This window comes from Apus apus, chromosome 5 (assembly GCF_020740795.1).
Source record: "Apus apus isolate bApuApu2 chromosome 5, bApuApu2.pri.cur, whole genome shotgun sequence".
Taxonomy (NCBI): Eukaryota; Metazoa; Chordata; class Aves; order Apodiformes; family Apodidae; genus Apus; species Apus apus.
Window position 1 is genome coordinate 45749167 of NC_067286.1, and position 19513 is coordinate 45768679.

Sequence of the window (19513 nt, forward strand, 5' to 3'; positions counted from 1 at the left end):
CTACTGACATATAGTGGCTGATGAAAAGCACATAATATTATTAATCCTGCTACTTTCTTTTTTTTTTTTTTTTTTTTTTCTAGGGGAGGTATCTGATACAATGAGGAAGTGAAAAGCTTAAAACATATAGAAAGATATTACTATGTCATAGCATTAAGATGCAACCTTGCTTTACTTTTTACAGTGTCTTTATCTCAACCTAACAGAATAAGGTTTCTCACTTTTATGCTTCTGAGTCTTCCCCTCATCCCACTGCAAGAGAGGGAGAGAGGGGCTGTGTGGGGCTGAGCTGCAGGGTTAACCCAGAACAACAGCTGCCTAAGAGAGATATTGAGTTTCTGCTTAGATATCAGTAAGGCCTTTGACGCCAGGGGAGGGCGAACAGCAGCATGGAAGTGTAGTGGGTGCCGGGTCCTCGTGGTGAGCAAGTACACTCTGCATCAATCACTCTGTATTTTCTTTTATTAGTATTACCGTTACTATTATTTACCCTCAGCTTGTTTTGTCCTATCAAACTATCCTTACCTCAACCCATTACTTTTATCTTTTTCTTCCAATTCTTCTCCCCATCCCACCAAAAGGGGAGGAGTGAGCAAGCAGCTGTGTGTTTTTTTGTTGCTGGCTAGGCTTAAACCGTCAAACAGGTGCATTACTGAGTCTGAAATTATATTGTTATCCAGTTAAACCAGGTCTTCTTACCAGACCCATGAGGTATGATATAAGGTTTTTAATGTGAGATTATTAGATGATAAGACAGTATGACAGCCTCCAGGTTGACAAGACAGGACAGCTGAAGCTGCACATGTGCCCTGTTACCTGTGAAGCATTCTCAAATTAGATCTTTTTTAAACAAAACTGTTCTTAAATCTTTCAAGACTTTCCTTTTTTTTTTTTTTTTCCCAAATAAAAACCTTATTTCACTTTGCTATTAAATTGGAACCTTTGCCTTAACTAAGTGAAACAAAACAAAATGAAAATCCAACTCAAGCAATTTATCATGGATTTGGAATGGATTAGAGAAAGAGGAAGTTACAGTGTTTGAATTAAAATATCTGTGCTTGTTTCAAGGTGTATAGATTTGGAGCTTTTTCTTCCCTCTTTAATCTCCTGGCTTGGATTTGGCACACAGTTGTGTACACGCATGTGAGAGCACACACACAGCACACATGGAGACACATAGTCAGTTTCCACTTAACTCTTTCACAGATGGGATTCAGGGAGCTTCTGTTGTTTTCATTATGAAAATTGCAAGAAGAAAGTTTAAATTATTTCCCAGTGGCACAAAGGATATTTCTATGTTGTTTAACTTCTAAAATGAATACTTTTTAATGTTGACTAGGTGAGGTTGGATTGCCTTCTTAGTTCATCATGTCCTTTGTTTACATACAGGGAATAAACTGCTTTCACACATCATCTTTCCCCAGCGGAATTCTTTCTTCCATGAATGGTGAAAGCTTAATGGTTGTGAGAATTTCATCAATCTTTCTATCTTTGTATGGATGAAGACAGCACTGCGTATTTTACAATAAAAAAATCCGAAACCCAACAGATTGGAAGCAATCAAAAGCTGTCAAAACATACTGCCTCAACTTTTTGTAAATTAAACACATTAATTTAACGTGACATTTGGTTCAAAACACTGGCTAATTAGAATAAAAGAACCTGAAATTGAAAGAAGATATTTTCATAGGCACACATTGATTCTTCTTCTAAATTTCAGTTGGTTAAAATATTAAGATCTTGAAACTCTTCACCAGAGCAAGATTAGTCCCATTATTTGTTTGACTCGCAAAGTCTTCATTTGGACTAAAAAAGTTTTCATTACCTCAGGAGTGAGATTTTATTTATTTATTTATTTAATAATTTTGCTCCACTGTGATAGGTGCTACTAAATTCAGTCCTGGGTGAGAACATCTAGAATGTTAAGAACTGTCGAATGAAGTAAATAGAATCTAAGTGATACTTGCCACAAGCAGCAAGATACTTTAAAATCATGTGCTGCGTAACATGTAAGTGAGTACTGTGAAAAAATATCTGTCCTTCTCTAAACAAAGGAAACATTTTACTGGAAAAATACAATTCAACAACTTTAGCAGTATTCTTAAAACACATTGAGTATAAGGCCTTGAACCACACATATTCAGCACTGTTTCCTCACTGTGGTTGCTTTGGTTTCCCACATTTCATGTAAAGACATTATCCACCATGTAACTTACTTAGCCCTTTGTTGTGGTCCGAACTCAGTTTTGGGTCGAAGCCGCCTTATGTCAGGGCATTTTCTGACACCAAATTATATATTCAGGATAGCCTTCTTAATTATTTTGGTGGGTCCCTGGCTTGGGGCCGGCTTGCTTCCACCTCTCGGAAGCACTCCCCCGCGCCCCCCCCAGAGATTATGTGTTTAAAGTACCACTTTACTGTAAAAGTTTTCAAAGTGTGTGTGTGTAAAACTGGATACGTAAAGGTACCCGTTCGGTAAAGAGAAAGAAAAAAAGACTACTATAGTTTGGGGTAGAGAGAGCGCGAAACCTTTCCCACATAGGGTTGACCAGGTGCATGTAAGGGCCAATTACACACTCGGGGCGAGAATGCCTTAGAGGTGAATGGTTTTAATGGTGATGTTATCACGTCTTCCTGGCGTCGGGATGGGGTGAGGTGAGTTGAGGCAGCGGTGGCAGGGACAGCAAGGGCAGCTGCAGCAGCTGCTGCCTTCGTCTTTCTGGTGCCTCTGGCAGCCGAGCTGCCGTGTGCCCTGGCACAGGGGACGGATCTTTTTGGAGTTTGGGCACGGCATGGGTGGCAGGGCCACTCACCTCTATCACCCTGAAGAGCTTTCTTCTGATGATCTCAGGAGCGCTGGAGAGGCTGGAGAGCGCTGGATTCTGACGATGAGCTGTTTTCCTCACTGGACCCAGGTCTGGTGGCAAAGGGCCTGTGGTGATCTCAGCCAGGGCTGCTTTCAGCTCAGCTCCTTTTATTTGATTTTTCTTCTCCTGTCTCTTTTCTTCTCTCTCCTCTGTACCAGCAGCAGCGGCAATGGGCACGGTAACGACCCACAAACAATGGTCGTTACAGGCATTCATTGCTGTGCAGTCTTAGGCCAGTGCTTCCAGGCCTACGTGAGGAGAGCTATCAATTTACTGTATCTGTAACAACTTGATTATGCATTTTCAATTGTTAATGATGGCTTTATGAACATCATTTTAGTTATAAAGCACTAGAATATATACGGCACTAGATATAAAAGTGTACAAAGTCTTAAAGTTGCTCTCCTAGAAAGGGCATGAAATCTAAATTTAGACACTGATAAATTGTTGCAGTAATTTCACTCAAGGAAAAAAATAATTATTTTGCTTTTTGACATTGAGTTCACTAATACACTTGTTCTGCTTTTTTGCTTAAATGTTTTGACTAGCTGAGGAATTAACTTTAGAAATTGCCATGAATCTAAATCTGCTATTTCATCATTAAGAGGAATACAATAATCTTGAGAATTTATGTTCAAATGATAGAATCATAGAATGGTTTGGGTTGGAAGGGACCTTAAAGATCATCTAGTTCCAACCCCCTTGCATGGGCAGAGACACCTTCAGGTTGCTCGAGACCCAATCCAACCTGGCCTTGAACAGTTCCAGGGATGAAGCTTCCACAACTTCCCTGGGCAACCTGTTCTGGTGTCTCAAAACTCTCACACTAAAGAATTTCCTCTTAATGTCTAACCTAAATTTCAGTTCTTCCATTACCCCTTGTCCTTTCACTACAAACCCTTGTAAAAAGTCCCTCCCTGGCTTTTCTGCAGGTCCCCTTCATATACTGGAAGGTGACTATAATGTCTTCCCAGAGCCTTCTCTTCTTCTGGCTGAACAGCCCCAACTCTCTCAGCCCATCTTTGTAGGAGAGGTGCTCCAGCCTTCAAATCATCTTTGTGGCCCTTCTCTGAACTTGCTCCAACAGCTCCATGCCCTTCCTGTGTTGGGTGTCCCAGAACTGAACACAGGTGGGGTCTCACGACAGCCTAGTAGAGGGGGAGAATCACCTCTCTTGACCTGCTGGCTATGTATCTCTTGATGCAGCCCAGGACACAGCTGGCTTTCTGGGTTGCAAGTTTACATTACCAGCTCATGTTGACCTTCTAATCCACTATCACCTCCAAGTCCTTATTCTCCAGACTGTTTTCGATCCATTCTCCACCCAGCCTGTATTTGTGCTTGGGACTGCCCTAAGCCAGGTGCAGGGCCTTGCACTTGGCCTTGTTGAACTTCATGCAGTTTGCACAAGCCCATTTCTCAAAATTATCAGGGTCCCTGTGGATGGCCACCTTTCATTCCAGAGTGTCAACTGGTTCACACAGCTTGGTGTTGTTGGTAAACTTGTGGAGGGTGCACTCAATGCCACTGTCCATGTTGCTGACAAAGATGTTAAATAGCACTGGTACAAGTGCTGACCCTTGGGGAACACCACTTATCACAGATCTCCATCTGGACATGGAGCCGTTGGTCACAACTCCTGGAATGTGATCATCCAGCCAGTTCCTTACCCAATGAGTGGTACCTCCATCAAATCTGTACTGTAACAGTTTGGATACCAAGTTGTTGTGGGGGACACTGTCAAAAGCTTTGCACAGGTCCAGACAGATGACGTTAATTGCTCTTCTGTTGTCCACTGATGCTGTGACCCCATTGTAGAAGGCCGCCAAGTTAGTCAGGCAGGATTTGCCCTTGGTGAAGCTGTTTTGGTTGTCACCAATCACTCCTTTGTTTTCCATGTGTCTTAGCAGAGCCTTCAGGAGGATCTGCTCCATGATCTTGCCAGGCACAGAAGTGAGACTAACTGGTCTAGAGTTCCCTGGGTCTTCTTTTCTTCCCTTCTGAAAATGAGGGTTATGTTTCCTCTTTTCTAGTCCTCAGGAATTTCTCCAGACTGCCAAGACTTTTCAAATATGATGGACAGAGGCTTTGCAGCTTTGTTGGCCAGTTCTTTCAGGAGCCACATATGAATCCTGTCAGTTCCCATGCATTTGTACAACTTCATGTCCTTCAGACTGTCACAAACCTGCTCTTCTTGTACAATGAGGAGATCTTTCTTTTCACAGTCCATGCCTTTGCCTTCTCTAACTTGGATGGTGTGCTCAGAGCCTTTGCCTGTGAAGACTGAGGCAAAGTAGTCATTGAGTACCTCAGCCTTCTCTATGTCCTGCATGGCCAGGTCTTGAGCTTCCTTCAGGACTGGGCCCACATTATCCATAGTCTTCCTCTTATTGCTGACATACCTGTATAAACTTTTCTTGTTGTTCTTAACATCCCTGTATCACTTAATTCCATTTTCTATTATAAAGCCTTTTTTTTTTCTTACCTTATTTATAACTGCCACATGAACCTGATTTCAAAATTTTTTACAGTTTTCTTTCAATTGCTTCTGTCTACAGCATACATTTCTTCCCGCACACCTTTCTTACTTCTCTTGACCACTTTCTCAAAGCCAGATTGATATCTGTTAACAATTCTCTCTCAAAATCTTCAGAATATTCTGTTTCTTCCCCCAGAGCTACTTTTTTAATCTTATATTCACTTTTCTTCAGCAACCTAAAGGGATGCTGTAGTCAGGTTATCTTCTTTCTTGATTGCTCTGATCATGTCACTCTCCTCTTAATATTTTTTTTTTTCACTGAATCTGTATCTCCACCATGTCAAATTCAAGCTCCAAAATGCTTTCTGTGCTGCCAGCGCTGTCCACCACCCTTTGCTCCTGCCTTTGATCCATTTTGGTATCTTCTCCATTGTATTAATACATAATGCTTGGTTTATCATCCACTCATGGAAAGATCTCTGTGAACAACGTACATTTTATATTTCTGAGGCCATTATTATTTTTTTTTAATTTCTTTTTACTTTAAAAGGATGAAGTCCTTCTAAAGGACCATGTCTCCATAGATTGTGGAGTGAAACTTATGAATAGATATTACACTATATCCAAACAGAGAACAACAGAGGCCACCTTTGCTTGTTCTATTCCCATAATTTTGCCTCCATATCAGTATCTCTGTGGGAATCAAAGCCACCAACTCCTTGTGTGTATTTGGAGAAAAAGGACCTGTAATAATGACAAATTGACATAATTGCTTTCCGATGATGAAGGACTGTGTTTTTTTCTGACAAACTTTGTAAAATACAGATAAAGTAAAAAATATGAGTAAATAAAATTTCATGTTCAGAAATAGAAGGCAGAAACAGCTGGTCTGTTTAATGAAACAGGTTATATAATTTATTCTTGTTTTTACATTAGTCTAAAGACCCAAGTTTGTTGATGTTGTTATTTTATTCAAACTTATTTATCAGTAAAAGATGTTCTGGAAACTCTTTTGTCATCCTAACTTCCTGGCTTGGCACCACGTGTAATGTAAAGTCTATTCATGTAATGATTTTAAAGTTCTGAAGATTTCAGATGTGTCTGGACTTCAACATCTCTGAAATAATTTCTTAACCAGTTTTTGCTTACCACTAGCGCTTAATATTTCCTTATGTCTCCAGGTTTCCTTGAAATACATCTAAGAAAGATCATGCAGATTTGTTTCTGTCCTTTTAGAGAAGCTGTATAATATTTTGGTTCTGAACATCTTCTGAAGGGTTTAATAATAATATTTGATAATGCAAAATATATTAAATAGAAGTTATGTCTATCCAGATGTAAAGAATAAGCCAGAACAACTGAGTCTGGAATTCAAGACACCGAGTTTATCAACATATGTTTCAACATCTCATAATTTATGACTTACAGAACAATTCACTTCACTGTTCCCATCATAAAGAAGGTTATAAAATGAAAATATATGAAACATGTATCTTTCAAGATTTTCAGATGTAAACCTTGAAACATCTGTGCATTTATGGTTTGACTTGCAGTTTCAAAGTAAATCTGTTCATGAAACTTACACTGCATTGCCTTTATTTTATTCCTGTATGCATGTGTACATATATTTATATATACACACACAGCATATTTTTCCAGTAAGCTATTCTTGAAGCAAACCTGCCAAGGTGCTTTCTACTGATACTTTAAAGCACAAAATAAGTGAAGAAAGATATCTAAATAAGGAAAATAATCCTACTTATTACTCAGCAAGCACATTGACTCAATTTCTTCGATGCACACATCCTTTCTGCTTTCATAATTGTCAATACTTTTGTCAATAAAATTACACACCAAAAAATAAAGAAAATATCCAGCAATAGTAGCTCTTGGAGGTAAACTCCTGGAAACATTTCATGAAGAAATGTGAAGTACCTCAAAGGAAAAAACGGAATCTAAATGATTTGCATTGTGTTAGAAAAAAATAGTACACTGTATAATTTTCAGCAACACAACTAGAATTTTAAATGCCCTCATAAGATGCTTGAGGAAATCTTAAAAATTGAAATTGTCTGTAAAAATTATTCTGTACTTCATTTAAAGAATAAAAGTTGGGTAATAACACTGTATGAATTATTTTTTATTCTTCACCTTGGAAATATTTTAACTCACTTCTCTTCCAAATAATAAGTAAATCTAAAATAAAATCCTCTTGTACAATCATGAAATGGTGAAACTAAAGAACAGACAAAAAATGTTGAATTTTTCAGCCTTACCTAAATATTTAGTTTTTATTTCTATCTGACAAACAGTAGCTGAAAATTATACACCTTAAAATAATTGTTTGACAAATATGTATTTTCTAACAAGAAAATAACCTAGAAAATTTCTAAGTATATTTACTGAATTTTCAAAAATCATTCTAATTGAAAATAACCTAGAAAATGGGATTGTCAACCTACTGTTGGAGACTTCCCTGGTTTTACAACATTTATTATTAAGATGTCCTTTCTTTGTTTTAGTTCTTTTAACTTTTGCCCATTCCTGGAGTGTTCTAAAATTTAATCACTTTTGTGGTGATCAGCTCCTTTTACTGTTAGTTCACTGTAGTAAAAAATAAGTGTGGAGACTTCTACTGCACATCATTCAATTCTCATATCTGTATGAGTATTCTGAGTGTGGCATTCAGAATGTACAGTGCTTGTCTCGAACAATCCAAGAGATAAGTGATGGACTTTGGCACTCAGGATATCTGTTGTCTGTCTTGTGGCATCTGAGAGTTGAACAACATTTGTTGATGGACTAAAGAGATGTCTCAGCAACCCACTCAACTGTTTTGCTTCCCCTCCTGCAATGTGTACCTGAGAACTGGGGAGTTTAATGTGGGACATGCTGAGCTTGGAGAAAAAAAGGAGATCTACAGCTGGTGCTGGGACAGTGATAACCAGGCCTTGATATGATATCTCATGAAAACCACCAACTTAGCAGGACAAGACAAAGAGTGCTGGTCTCAAGCCACTTCCTAGGACTGAAACTCCACTGCAATAAACTAATCCTGTGGTGCCAGTTGTCTCAACCTCCTCTTTGAAATGGCTGGTCTTAACACTTAGCCAAACAAAGACTATCTGCAGGACATAGCCCTGGAGCCATACCTACCCCCCTGCTATCTCGGAGGAGCACAGAGAAGATAGCAGGATTTTCTCCCTTACTCAGGGAGAAAAGTGGGGGTGCAGTGGGCAAGAACTGTATAAAAATCTGAGACACTATGGGTGCATTTGAAGCACTTCCCCACCAGGAACCACTTCCCCACCGACGACATCGCTGGACCGTGGTGGTAACTATGCTCTTGCTTGCTGTCCTCTGTATTTCTGCTTTCTCCTTTCTTTTCTGTCTCTGTTTTCCTCCCTGTCCTATCCGCTCTAGGGACTTTGCTGTGTTACTCTAATAAAAGCTTGTTGTGCGTGTGACATCTGACCTCGTTTGCGTCTTAATTTCACCATTTGGGATCACCTTTAATAAAAAAGTGCCACGTATCCGAATACCGGATCGTGACACTGAGCACATATATTTCATGCATTTAGAAAGGTATGTAAGTATATACCTTTTACCCTAGTGAGATTTCATACTGGCTTTATTCTTGCCTCATAAACTGGAATAAAAACAATCCTTACTTGCATCTATAATAATCTTTACTGTAAAATCCCAATGCTCACATCACCTAGCATATTATTTCTCTGATTTGTGTGGCAGCAGTTGAATACAAAATTGATACTTGGTGGAAATTCTCCATCTTCTTTGTGGCCTCAGGTTATACACGAATATCTTCATTCAGATATATTAACATTTTTGAGGTGGGTTAAAACTGACACGGTTCTAAAGAAAACTTATCATCATTATTCCATAGTTTGGGATGAGGAAAGAAATCTATACCTTCCGAAAACTGAGTAAGAGTCCTTGCTCTATGGAAGCTAGTGACTCTCGTCTTTATATTTGCTGCAAGACCTCAGTTTTGTCATCCTGGCATATACTATACAACTTACACCAGTAGCTCATTAACTTAATGTGCTGCAAATTCTTGCTGGCAGCTATTGATTTTAAGGGTGTACCATAGCAGCATATTCCAGCAGAAGACCATTTCAGGCTTATAATAATATGACAGTGGTGGACTTCCACTGCATACTAAAGTTTCACATTGGTGATGGTTGGGAAGCTAAGATGAAAATAAAGGTAAGATATTTTAACATTAAAAAAAAAATAAAATATATTTTTATTTATTTTATCTTCAGTGCAAAAATTGGGATCATTTGAATGTACAGTTAACATATGTACATTATTTCCACATGCACCTGACTCCCTTGCATGCTATGTCATTCACCTGTCTAGGAGTTTTGCATTCATACAGCATATAAATATTTTAAATTCATATACTCAATATAATATTATGATTTTGATGTAATCCACCAAGTCAGCCCCAGTCCTAACTCTTACACGCCTGACAGCACTAAGTTGTGGGTGCATCTAAAGTGTGTATACTTTGGTGTCCATCTGGGACTTTTGTGTGTTTAATACTGTGGCATTCATGCGATTTTATTCCTTCTAAACATCTCACTTGAAGTGTTGCGTGCTAAAGCATGAGCTTTTTGTTTTTCCTTCAAGCAGTGGTTTGTCTTTTTACATAGACATTTTTCAAAGTGTGTACTAATTGACTTGTAATAATTCATAGACCATACAGCAAACTTGTGGAATGTAAAAATAATCTAATATTTTAACATTAAAAATCAGGATGAGCTATGTGCACTGCTATTAATATATGCAAGGTTCAGCTTAGAAAATATAAAAATAATTCTGTCTTAGTTTGTGCCTCTTTTGGAAATCTTTTTAGACTTTTCTATGCATTTTCCCTTCTTTCCAGTCATCCGGAATGCCTGTTCCTTTAAGTCAGAACACTGATGAAATATCCTGTATGTTCTAGTATGCTTCTTGCTGTTATTAATGAAAATCCAAATAATGCCTATGAATATGGAGCACATAATTAATTAAGGACCATTGGACCTGGATTATGTGCTTCTTTCCTGTTTCAAATAAAGTGTAATATGTAGGTCAGTGTTTGAGTTGCATGTAAAATTTTAAAAGAGAAGAATAAACAGAGATGTGTGGGTGTTCTCTTGCTTAATAGGTGGAATTTAGGCAAGTACCCATTTATGAGAAGAAATAAATATGGGCATAAAGTTTGATCCTTTTTATTTCTCAACAATACTTGAATCTCATGGCTTGGGTTTCTGTGGCTCTTCCTCTATATTTAATGATGGTGACAGCAATATCTTTTTCATTTGCTTATTCCCATAAGAAACACAAAACCACGTTCAAAGAAGATCATACATCTTCATAGAATGATGCTGTCACTTTCACTGCTTTTACAACATGTTTGATGGGAACAGAATAATGAAAGATAAAACCCCCCAAATAAGATTGATATTAAATTAAAAATGATTCCTTTTTATAAAATATTCAAAATACTTACTTAAATCTTTGTCATTTGAATTTTGCTTACAGTTGAAATAAAGAGATCAAATTAATTCTGTTTATTTAATACTGTTTTGCCTCCCAACCACTCATATAGACATGCAGTTGATGTTTTGAAACTTTTGAGAACAAAGAAAGACGCTGGACCATGTTACAGAAAGCTGCAAAAAATATCAAGTGTCACATTGCATTTAGGGCCCATTCTGTAGGCTTTTGAAACAAATGCACTTTTGGAAGAGAATCACAGGATCACAGAATGTTAGAGGTTGGAAGAGACCTCTGGAGATCTGGAGATCATCAAGTCCAACCCCACTGCCAGAACAGGACCATCACAGAATCTAGGGTAGGTCACACAGAAACATATCCTGACAGGTCTTGAAAGTCTCCAGAGAAGGAGACTTCACAACCACTCTGGCCAGCCTATTCCAGCGCTCCATAACCCTTACAGTAAAGAAGTTCTTCCTCATGTTGAGGTGGAACTTCCTGTGCTCTAATTTTCATCCATTGCCTCTCATCCTATCGCAGGGAATGACTGAAAAGAGATTGGCCCTGCCTTCTTGACACCCACCCTACAGATATTTTTATACATTAATAAGATCCCCTCTCAGTCTTCTCCTCTCTAGGCTAAGCAGGCCTAAATCTCTCAGCTTTTCCACATAAGACAGGTGTTCCAGTCCATTAATTATCCTTGTAGTTGGACTCTCTCAAGAACATCCCTGTCCCTCTTGAAGTGAGGAGCCCAGAACTAGACACAATACTCCAGGTGTGGTCTCACTAGGACAGAGAAGGGGAGAATAACTTCCCTTGACCTGCTGGACACACTCTTCTTAATGCACCCCATGATACCATTGGGCTTCTTGGCCAGAAGGCCACATTGCTGCCCCACGCATAACTTGCTGTCCACCAGGACTCCAAGGTCTTTCTCCACAGAGCTGCATTCCAGCATCTAATCTGTGCTGGTGCATGTTGTTATTCCTCCCCAAGTGCAGGATTCTACACTTATTCTTGTTGAACCTCATTAGGTTCATCTTTGCCCAGCTCTCCAGTCTCTCCAAATCTTGCCAAATGGCTGCACAGCCTTTTGCTGAATCAGCCAATCCTCCCAGTTTTGCATCATCAGCAAATTTGATGAGGATAGACTCTGTCCCATCATCCAGGTCATTGATGAAGATGTTGAACGGACTGGACCCAGTACTGATCCCTGGGGAACTCCACTAATTACAGGCCTGCAGCTGAACTTTGCACCATTGATCACCACCTTCTGGGCACTATTGTTTAGCCAGTTTTCAAACCATCTCACTGTCCACTCTTGTACCCCATGCTTTCTGAGGGTGCTTGTGAGGGTGTTGTGGGAGAGTGTCAAAAGCCTTGCTAAGGTCAAGGTAAACTACATCCACTGCTCTCCCTGCATCTACCCATTCAGTTACAACATTGTAGAAAGCTATCAGGTTAGTCAGGCATGATTTCCCCTTGTTAAATCCATGCTGGCTAATCCTGATAACTTTCCTCTATTCTGTGTGTTTAGAGATGACCTCCAGAATGAGCTGTTCCTTCATTTTTCCAGGGATGGAGGTGAGGCTGGCTTGTCTATAGTTTCCTGTATCACCCTTCTTGCCCTTTTTGAAGACTGGAGTGACATTGAAGGAGATGTCTTGAAAATTAGGGTCAACAATTGCAAAGGGAAATATGCTAGTAATTTATCAATGGAGCCCTTCAATAAAACTGTTATTTCTAATATGGACCTAACGCTCTTCAGGCTTCCATTAGCAGAGACTTTTGGATAGCCATAGGCAAGCATTAAATATACAATAGTTTATAACAGTAATTCATATAGTCACAAAACAAAAACATATCTATGAAATTACAAAAGACACAAACTGAAATTTACCTTCAGGCAAAGGCTTTTTTTTTATAAAGAAATAAACACGCAGACTTCATTCAAGTATGGGGAATTTCCTTATTTCTTTTCTTCTTTCTTTTTTTTTCTGCATGATTTAGGATCAGATCCTGGTTTATCTGCTGTGTATAGTCAGAAATTTGAGTAATGTACTTTAATGTTTGCTGAATTATTAATGACATTAGCAGCACAAAAAATGTTTATAATTTTGAGAAGAAAAAAACTGATGTGAATATACTAGGGGAAGGCAAATCTGGTATATTATTCACAGTAGTCGTGGATGCAAGAATTCTATTAATAATGGCCTACCTAAGATATGTTCTCTTACATTCAAAGAAGCTAGTTAAAAGCATGTGTTTGTTTCTGGTTTGTTGTTATTGGAATGGTGTTTGGGTTGGTTTTTGTTTTGGTGGGTGGGCTTTTAGCTGTTGTTTTTGTTTGGTTTTTTGTTTGTTGTATTTCTGGCCAGACTTCTAAGAACTGTTAGGAGATTTCAGTTGTCCTTTCAAAGACTTCTAGAGTAGTTATTTTACAAGGGCTTTTAGTGAGAGTACAAGATGTAATGGATTAAAACTGGAAAAGGGGAGATTTAGGTTAGACATTAGGAGGAAATTCTTTAGTGTGAGGGTGGTGAGACAGTGGAACAGGCTGCCTAGGGAAGTTGTGGAAACTCCATCACTGGAAGTGTTCAAGGCCAGGCTGGACGGGTCTCTGAGCAACTGAATCTAGTGGGAGGAGTCCCTGCCCATGCAAGGGGGTTGGAACCAGATGATCTTTAAGGTCCCTTCCAACTCAAATAATTTTATGACTCTGTAATGATTCTATGATTATTTGTTCATTTCTAAATAAAGTCATAAGTCTTATCCTGGATTTCCCAGTTCACTTTCTGTGATGCCAATATTTGTCATAGGCTTTAAAAATACAAACCGGCCACAGAGTGCTTTATGAATGACCCTCAGACATGAATAGGTAGTCCAAAAGAGAAAGTGCATCAGTCTGCTTTCAATTAAGTTTCAGACCCATTCACTGAAATTGCAAACTGTCATGTCATTGTGAGGTGGAAGTAAACAAAAACTGCTTGAATCAAGCAATCCTAGGCTGGTGAACCACCAAATAGCTACATTGCAACAACTACAGCATTGTGGAAGCTTGAGCTTGACAATAATGCTGTGAAGTCTTAAAAAATTTAATAACCTTTCAAGTTACTCAGTTATGAAACAGGAGTTTTAAAAACTTGAGAACTCATATTAAAAATTCTGTATTCATAGTTAACCCATCCATCTTCTTACTCATATTTAATTCTTTTTATTCTAGAAAAACACTTAGCTGGTTATATACCTTGTTTAAAAAAATAACAAATACCTTTTTTTTTATTAAATCCTAAACATTTCTTATTTTTTTGCATTCAGGATCCACTGTCTTCTCAAGGAACGTGTTTCTGTGTATGAATTAATGTATTTTATGGTAAGACTTTTAAAGTTTTGAGTGATGGGACACTCCTCTGCAAGGGCTGAACAGTGTTTTTCTGAAGGTGTCCTCTATGCACAAACTGTACAAATAGTGGGATAAAGTTATTTGACTGCAGAACAGCAATGGAGAACTTGCAATAGGCCATCTTCAAGAGGCTTTATGTTATCACAATGAAACAAGAACTAGAGATGCCTATAGAAGACTAATAAGTAAAAGGACTCAAAGACCAGAAATGCCTCAAAATTCATAAAATACATACACAAGAAGCAGAGAATGACACTTTCCAACTGGCTTTACTCACAGAAGTCTTGAATTTATGAGCAAGTACACATACACATGATTTATTGGTAGGCTTGATGTTAGTCAACTTTCTATTAATAATCTACAGGTTTATGTCTGAATTTTCTAGCAAACTGTTAAATTGAATCTGGACATTTATTTTGTAAAATTAGATCTTTCATGGTTACAGATCAAAGAAAAGAAGGTTGCAGCTAGTGGGAAGAAAGGATGCACTCACTAATGCATTAAAGCTGACTGCTCTAGGATGAATCAGAATGTGTGATGAGTGCTCTTTGATATATATGTGGCTTTTAAGCTCAGAACTATCGTGTTCTGTAATACACCTTAAACTCAGACATGAAAGTATACTAAACCTGTCTCCTTAGTAATTCTCCAAATTTCCATATAATCAGCCCTACTATTGTCCCAAGAGAAGGATGTAAAAAACAGCTGAGGTTGTCCAAACTTGAAATCTAATTCCTTGCCTACAGCTGCACTGATCTAATTCTAATGGCTACTAAAGATACGTGATGGATGTGCATGAGATTCTTCAGATTTAACTGGTAAAAATTATTTCTGGAGATAGGACTTGAGACTGAACACTTTTGGGACAAACTGTACTTGGCAGAAGGTATTACTACTGTAGAGCCAGTAGATACTGAATCTTTGGGGCAGAAAACATTCCACAGAAAATATATTTTAAAGACTATTCTGTTCATCAAGCAGGAATAACTGAAATAAGAAGCATTTTCTGATTTGGAATTGTCCTGTAGATCACAGTTGGGTTGTTTAGCTCAGCTGGATAGCAACAAGGATTTGCATGTAAAACATAAAAACTTGCATTTCCAGAGGGCCATTTTGTCCATCATACTGTGAAAAGTAATTGAAGAACATAAGAAAAATTCTGCTAATATAGGAACTTTGAAAAATTAAATTCATGCTACAAACATATTGTAAAAAATCTGATTCGTTAGGCCGTTTCTATAAAAAGTGAGTGGTTATTAGTTTTAAAGGAACCAAGATGGAGTTTTTTTAAGTATTGAATCCTTCTCCTGTAAAGGTATCTCTTCTTGTTTTCTGAGCAGTTCCTGGGCAGTGCTCGTCTGAGATCAGCATTTCATTGTCTTTTGGTGCATAGTCCTCTTTACCTCAGTACAATCTACTTCAGTGACATGCACTGATTATTCTCTAGTTACCTTTTCAATTATATATGAACTATTTATATATATATATATATATATATATATATAAATATTTACCTGGATTTAAATGTATTAAGTACAATCAGTGAATATGAAGTGTTTTTCTGCCTGTATGAAGTCTAGATCACAGATTCATAGAATGTTAGAGGGAAGGGACCTCTAGAGATCGTCTATTCCAACCCACCTGCCAAAGCAGGATCAGCTAGGACAGGCCACAATGGAATGTGTCCATGTGGGTTTTGAAAGTCTCCAGAGAAGGAGACTCCACAACCTCTCTGGACAGTCTGTTCCAGTGCTCTGTCACCATCACTGTGAAGAAGTTTCTCCTTGTGTTGAGGAGGAACTTCCTGTGTTCTAGCTTATAGCCATTGTTCCTTGTCCTATTACTAAGCATCACCAAAAAGAAACTGCCCCCTTCCTCTTGACACCCACACCTCAGATATTTACAGACATTAACAAGATCCCCTCTCAGCCTTCTCTTCTCAAGACTGAACAGCCTCAGTTCTCTCAGCCTTTCTTCTTAGGAAAGATGTTCAAGTCCTTTAATCATCCTCCTATGTCTCCATTGGCCTCTGTCTATCAGTTCCCTCTCTCTAGGGAGGAGAACCTCCCTAGATCTGCTGAGTACACTCTTCCTTATGCAACCCAGGATTCCATTGGCCTTCTTGGTGACAAAGACACATTAATGGCTCATGGATAATTTATTGTCTACCAGGACTCCAGGGTCTTTCTCCATGGAGATGCTTTCCAGCAGGACAACCCCTAATCTGTACTGGTGTCTCATGCTATTCCTCCCCAGATGCAGGACCCTACACGTGTTCTTATTGAACTTGATGAGGTTCACATTAATCCATCTCTCTAGCCTGTCTAGATCTCATTGGATGGCAGTGCAGCCTTCTGGTGTTTCAGCCACCCCTTCCAGTTTCGTATCATCAGTGAACTTGCCAAGGGTGCACTATTGCTTCATCCAGGTAGTTGATGAAGATATTGAACAAAACTGGACCCAGAACTCATCTCTTGGGAACACCACTGGTCACAGGCCTCCAACTTGACTGTGTGCCACTGATCACAACCCTCTGAACTCTGTTCTTGACCCAGTTTTCAGTCCACCTCACAGAACAATCATCTGTTCCACATTTCTTGAGTTTTCCTACAAAAATGTTATGAAAGACAGTATCAAAAGCCTTACTGAAGTCAAGGCATATGACATTCACTGGTCTCCCTTCATCTACCCTTTTGGTCATGCCTTTGTAGAAGGATGTCCGCTAAGTCACGCAAGATTTCTCCTTTGTAAATCCATGTGGGCTACTTGTAATAACTTTATTTTCTTCCAAGTGGTTAGCAATGGCCTCCAGAATGAGCTACTCTACCACCTTTCCAGGGATGGAGTTTAGGCTGACAGGTCTGTCGTTGTGTGGGTCTTCCTTCTTGCCTTTTTATAAGACTGGAGTGACACTGGATTTCTTCCAGGTCTCTCTATTCCTCAAGAGTACTGTTTGTTGCTTCATTATATTGTGATACTCCCAAGTAAGATTTTCCAGAGATTGTGGACCAAATAAGTAATTTAGTAAAATCCCCACATTTCATGGAGTTTTGTAGTATCGAAGTCTTCAAAGAAAATTGTGATCCAAATTAGTTAATGAGGATGTGTTCAAAAGTATGGTTGTGTTCTGTTTGTTGGTTGTTGTTTGTTGGTTTTTTTATATAATAGATGTGAAGGAGAGACTTGGAGTTTCATATTTTGCTATTGAATTGAGATCTGAACTTGAATCTACATGTGGAATTCATCAAACAGGCTTCAGTAGTCCTTGCAGATTGGCCCTTTTTGTTACTGCTTCATATTAAACATGCAGGGAGCTGGGGAAGATTTTTGGTGTAATTTATAGCATTTATGTCTATTTGCAACAGTTGTAAAAATACTGTATGAACAGTAACCACATAACGCACTCATAAATAAAGTACCTTCTGAAGCCAGCAAAAGAACAGACTTTCCACAGCAGCTAATGGTACAAAGGTGAATTATCCTGCAGATGTGATAGCATTAAAATTTGCTGTCTTTGTAATATTGTTTTATCATGTCTTTATGATATAAAAATAAAGTAAAATCTATATAAAAGGAAATTGGATGTGATTATATTTTCTGATTATAGGAAAGAGAGATTCAAAATTTAAGGGAGTTAATCTGTGATGTAGGCTATACAAACTCATTTGGAAAGAATAATTTTTCTACCCATGTTCCTTCTTATAACTGAAGAATGCTTTTGTTGTAAGTTTGTAGTGACCTTTCCAAAATGGCAAATACTGTTTCAAGAGAATCTCTGAAAAAAAATCTACTTATTAATTCTTCTTTTTACCAGATCTAAGCTTTATGCTGCTTATTTTCCCTTCACTATCGAAAAATTATATACAAAGTAGGGAAGTGAGTCTTAATTTTATTAATTTATTCTCTTTGTTCCACTGTCATAGTCAAAGCTTTCAATTTTTGACACTACAACAGGTTATTAGAAAAAAATAATCTGAGTATTAAGCTTTTTTCTTCTCTTTCTTAAGGTGACTTTGTATTCAGCCAGCAGGACAAGAACACAGAATCAAATTCAACAAGGACTAATAAAATGTTACAGAATTCTCTGACTAGAAAAACAAAGAAAACAGAACAACAACAAAAAATTAAAATCCCAAATTTATACACTAGATAGCAGAAAATGTGTAACATGGAACAGAGATGGAAGAGGATCAGGGATAAGGAAGAAAGATATATTTATTCCTTGATTCAAACCTGAAAATAACGGCAATTGGAAACATTGAGAAGTGTGAAACGAACCATCTACTGAGTTTGTTTAAAACATTATTGGATTTTTCAACTTCATCTGAATACTTGGTGTCTTATTTGCATCCAAGTGAATTTTAAGATGAATCTGTTACATAATAATTCTTGAGAACTTTATTTTCTTGAAAAACCTCCATATCTTACTATGTGGAACTTTACAGCAGCTGATAAAATAAAATCTCTATATCAACCTGGTGAGGGATTCTTAGCAAAGGGGCCTGGACATGGTTCTGAACCTCCTGCAGTGTGAAGATGACTGGAGTTGAAAGCAGGAGTAACTTCTTTTTTACCTGGTTTACAAATAGTTTTTATTCCTGTTTTATTTGAATAGGTCAGCTTTGGTAGAAGTACTGTAGCTGTGTTGACAGTTTTCAGGTTTGTATATGTGGGCACACTTTTATTTTTCCAAGTAGTTTTGGTCACTGTTGACCTATTCCACCCCTGTACTCATGTACCAGTTGGGCTTCTGTTCTATGAATTAACGGGATTTTTTCTGTGCATTTTGAGTTGTTCTCATTGTAATGCTGGCTGTCTCCTGCTGTCACAGTTCTCTTATTCTATTAGTAGGAATGTCATATTTTTATTGAATGACCTTTGCTTAATCTATTCCTTTATCTCCAGTGAAATTTAACACAATCTCTGAATGTTTTTTGTGCTTGAAAGATAGATTGGAAATGTGTGTTAAGGAGAAAAGAATTTCCCCTATTTTTTTTTTTTCTTAAACAGCCTTACAAATAAAGCTGGTGTATACGTAGAGAACAGAATTAAATATATGAAGAAGCGCTATAGTTGGGTTTTCTTAAATGACATATTTCCATGAAGAGATGTATATTAAAAAAAAAATAATAATAAAAAATCCAATAAGCTGACACAATATCCATACCCGAGGCTATCTTTTCATTTTTTGTAAAAAATTCTAGCCTTTTTTTTTTTTTTAATGTCCCTTTGTGTGACTGTAATAATTTATGT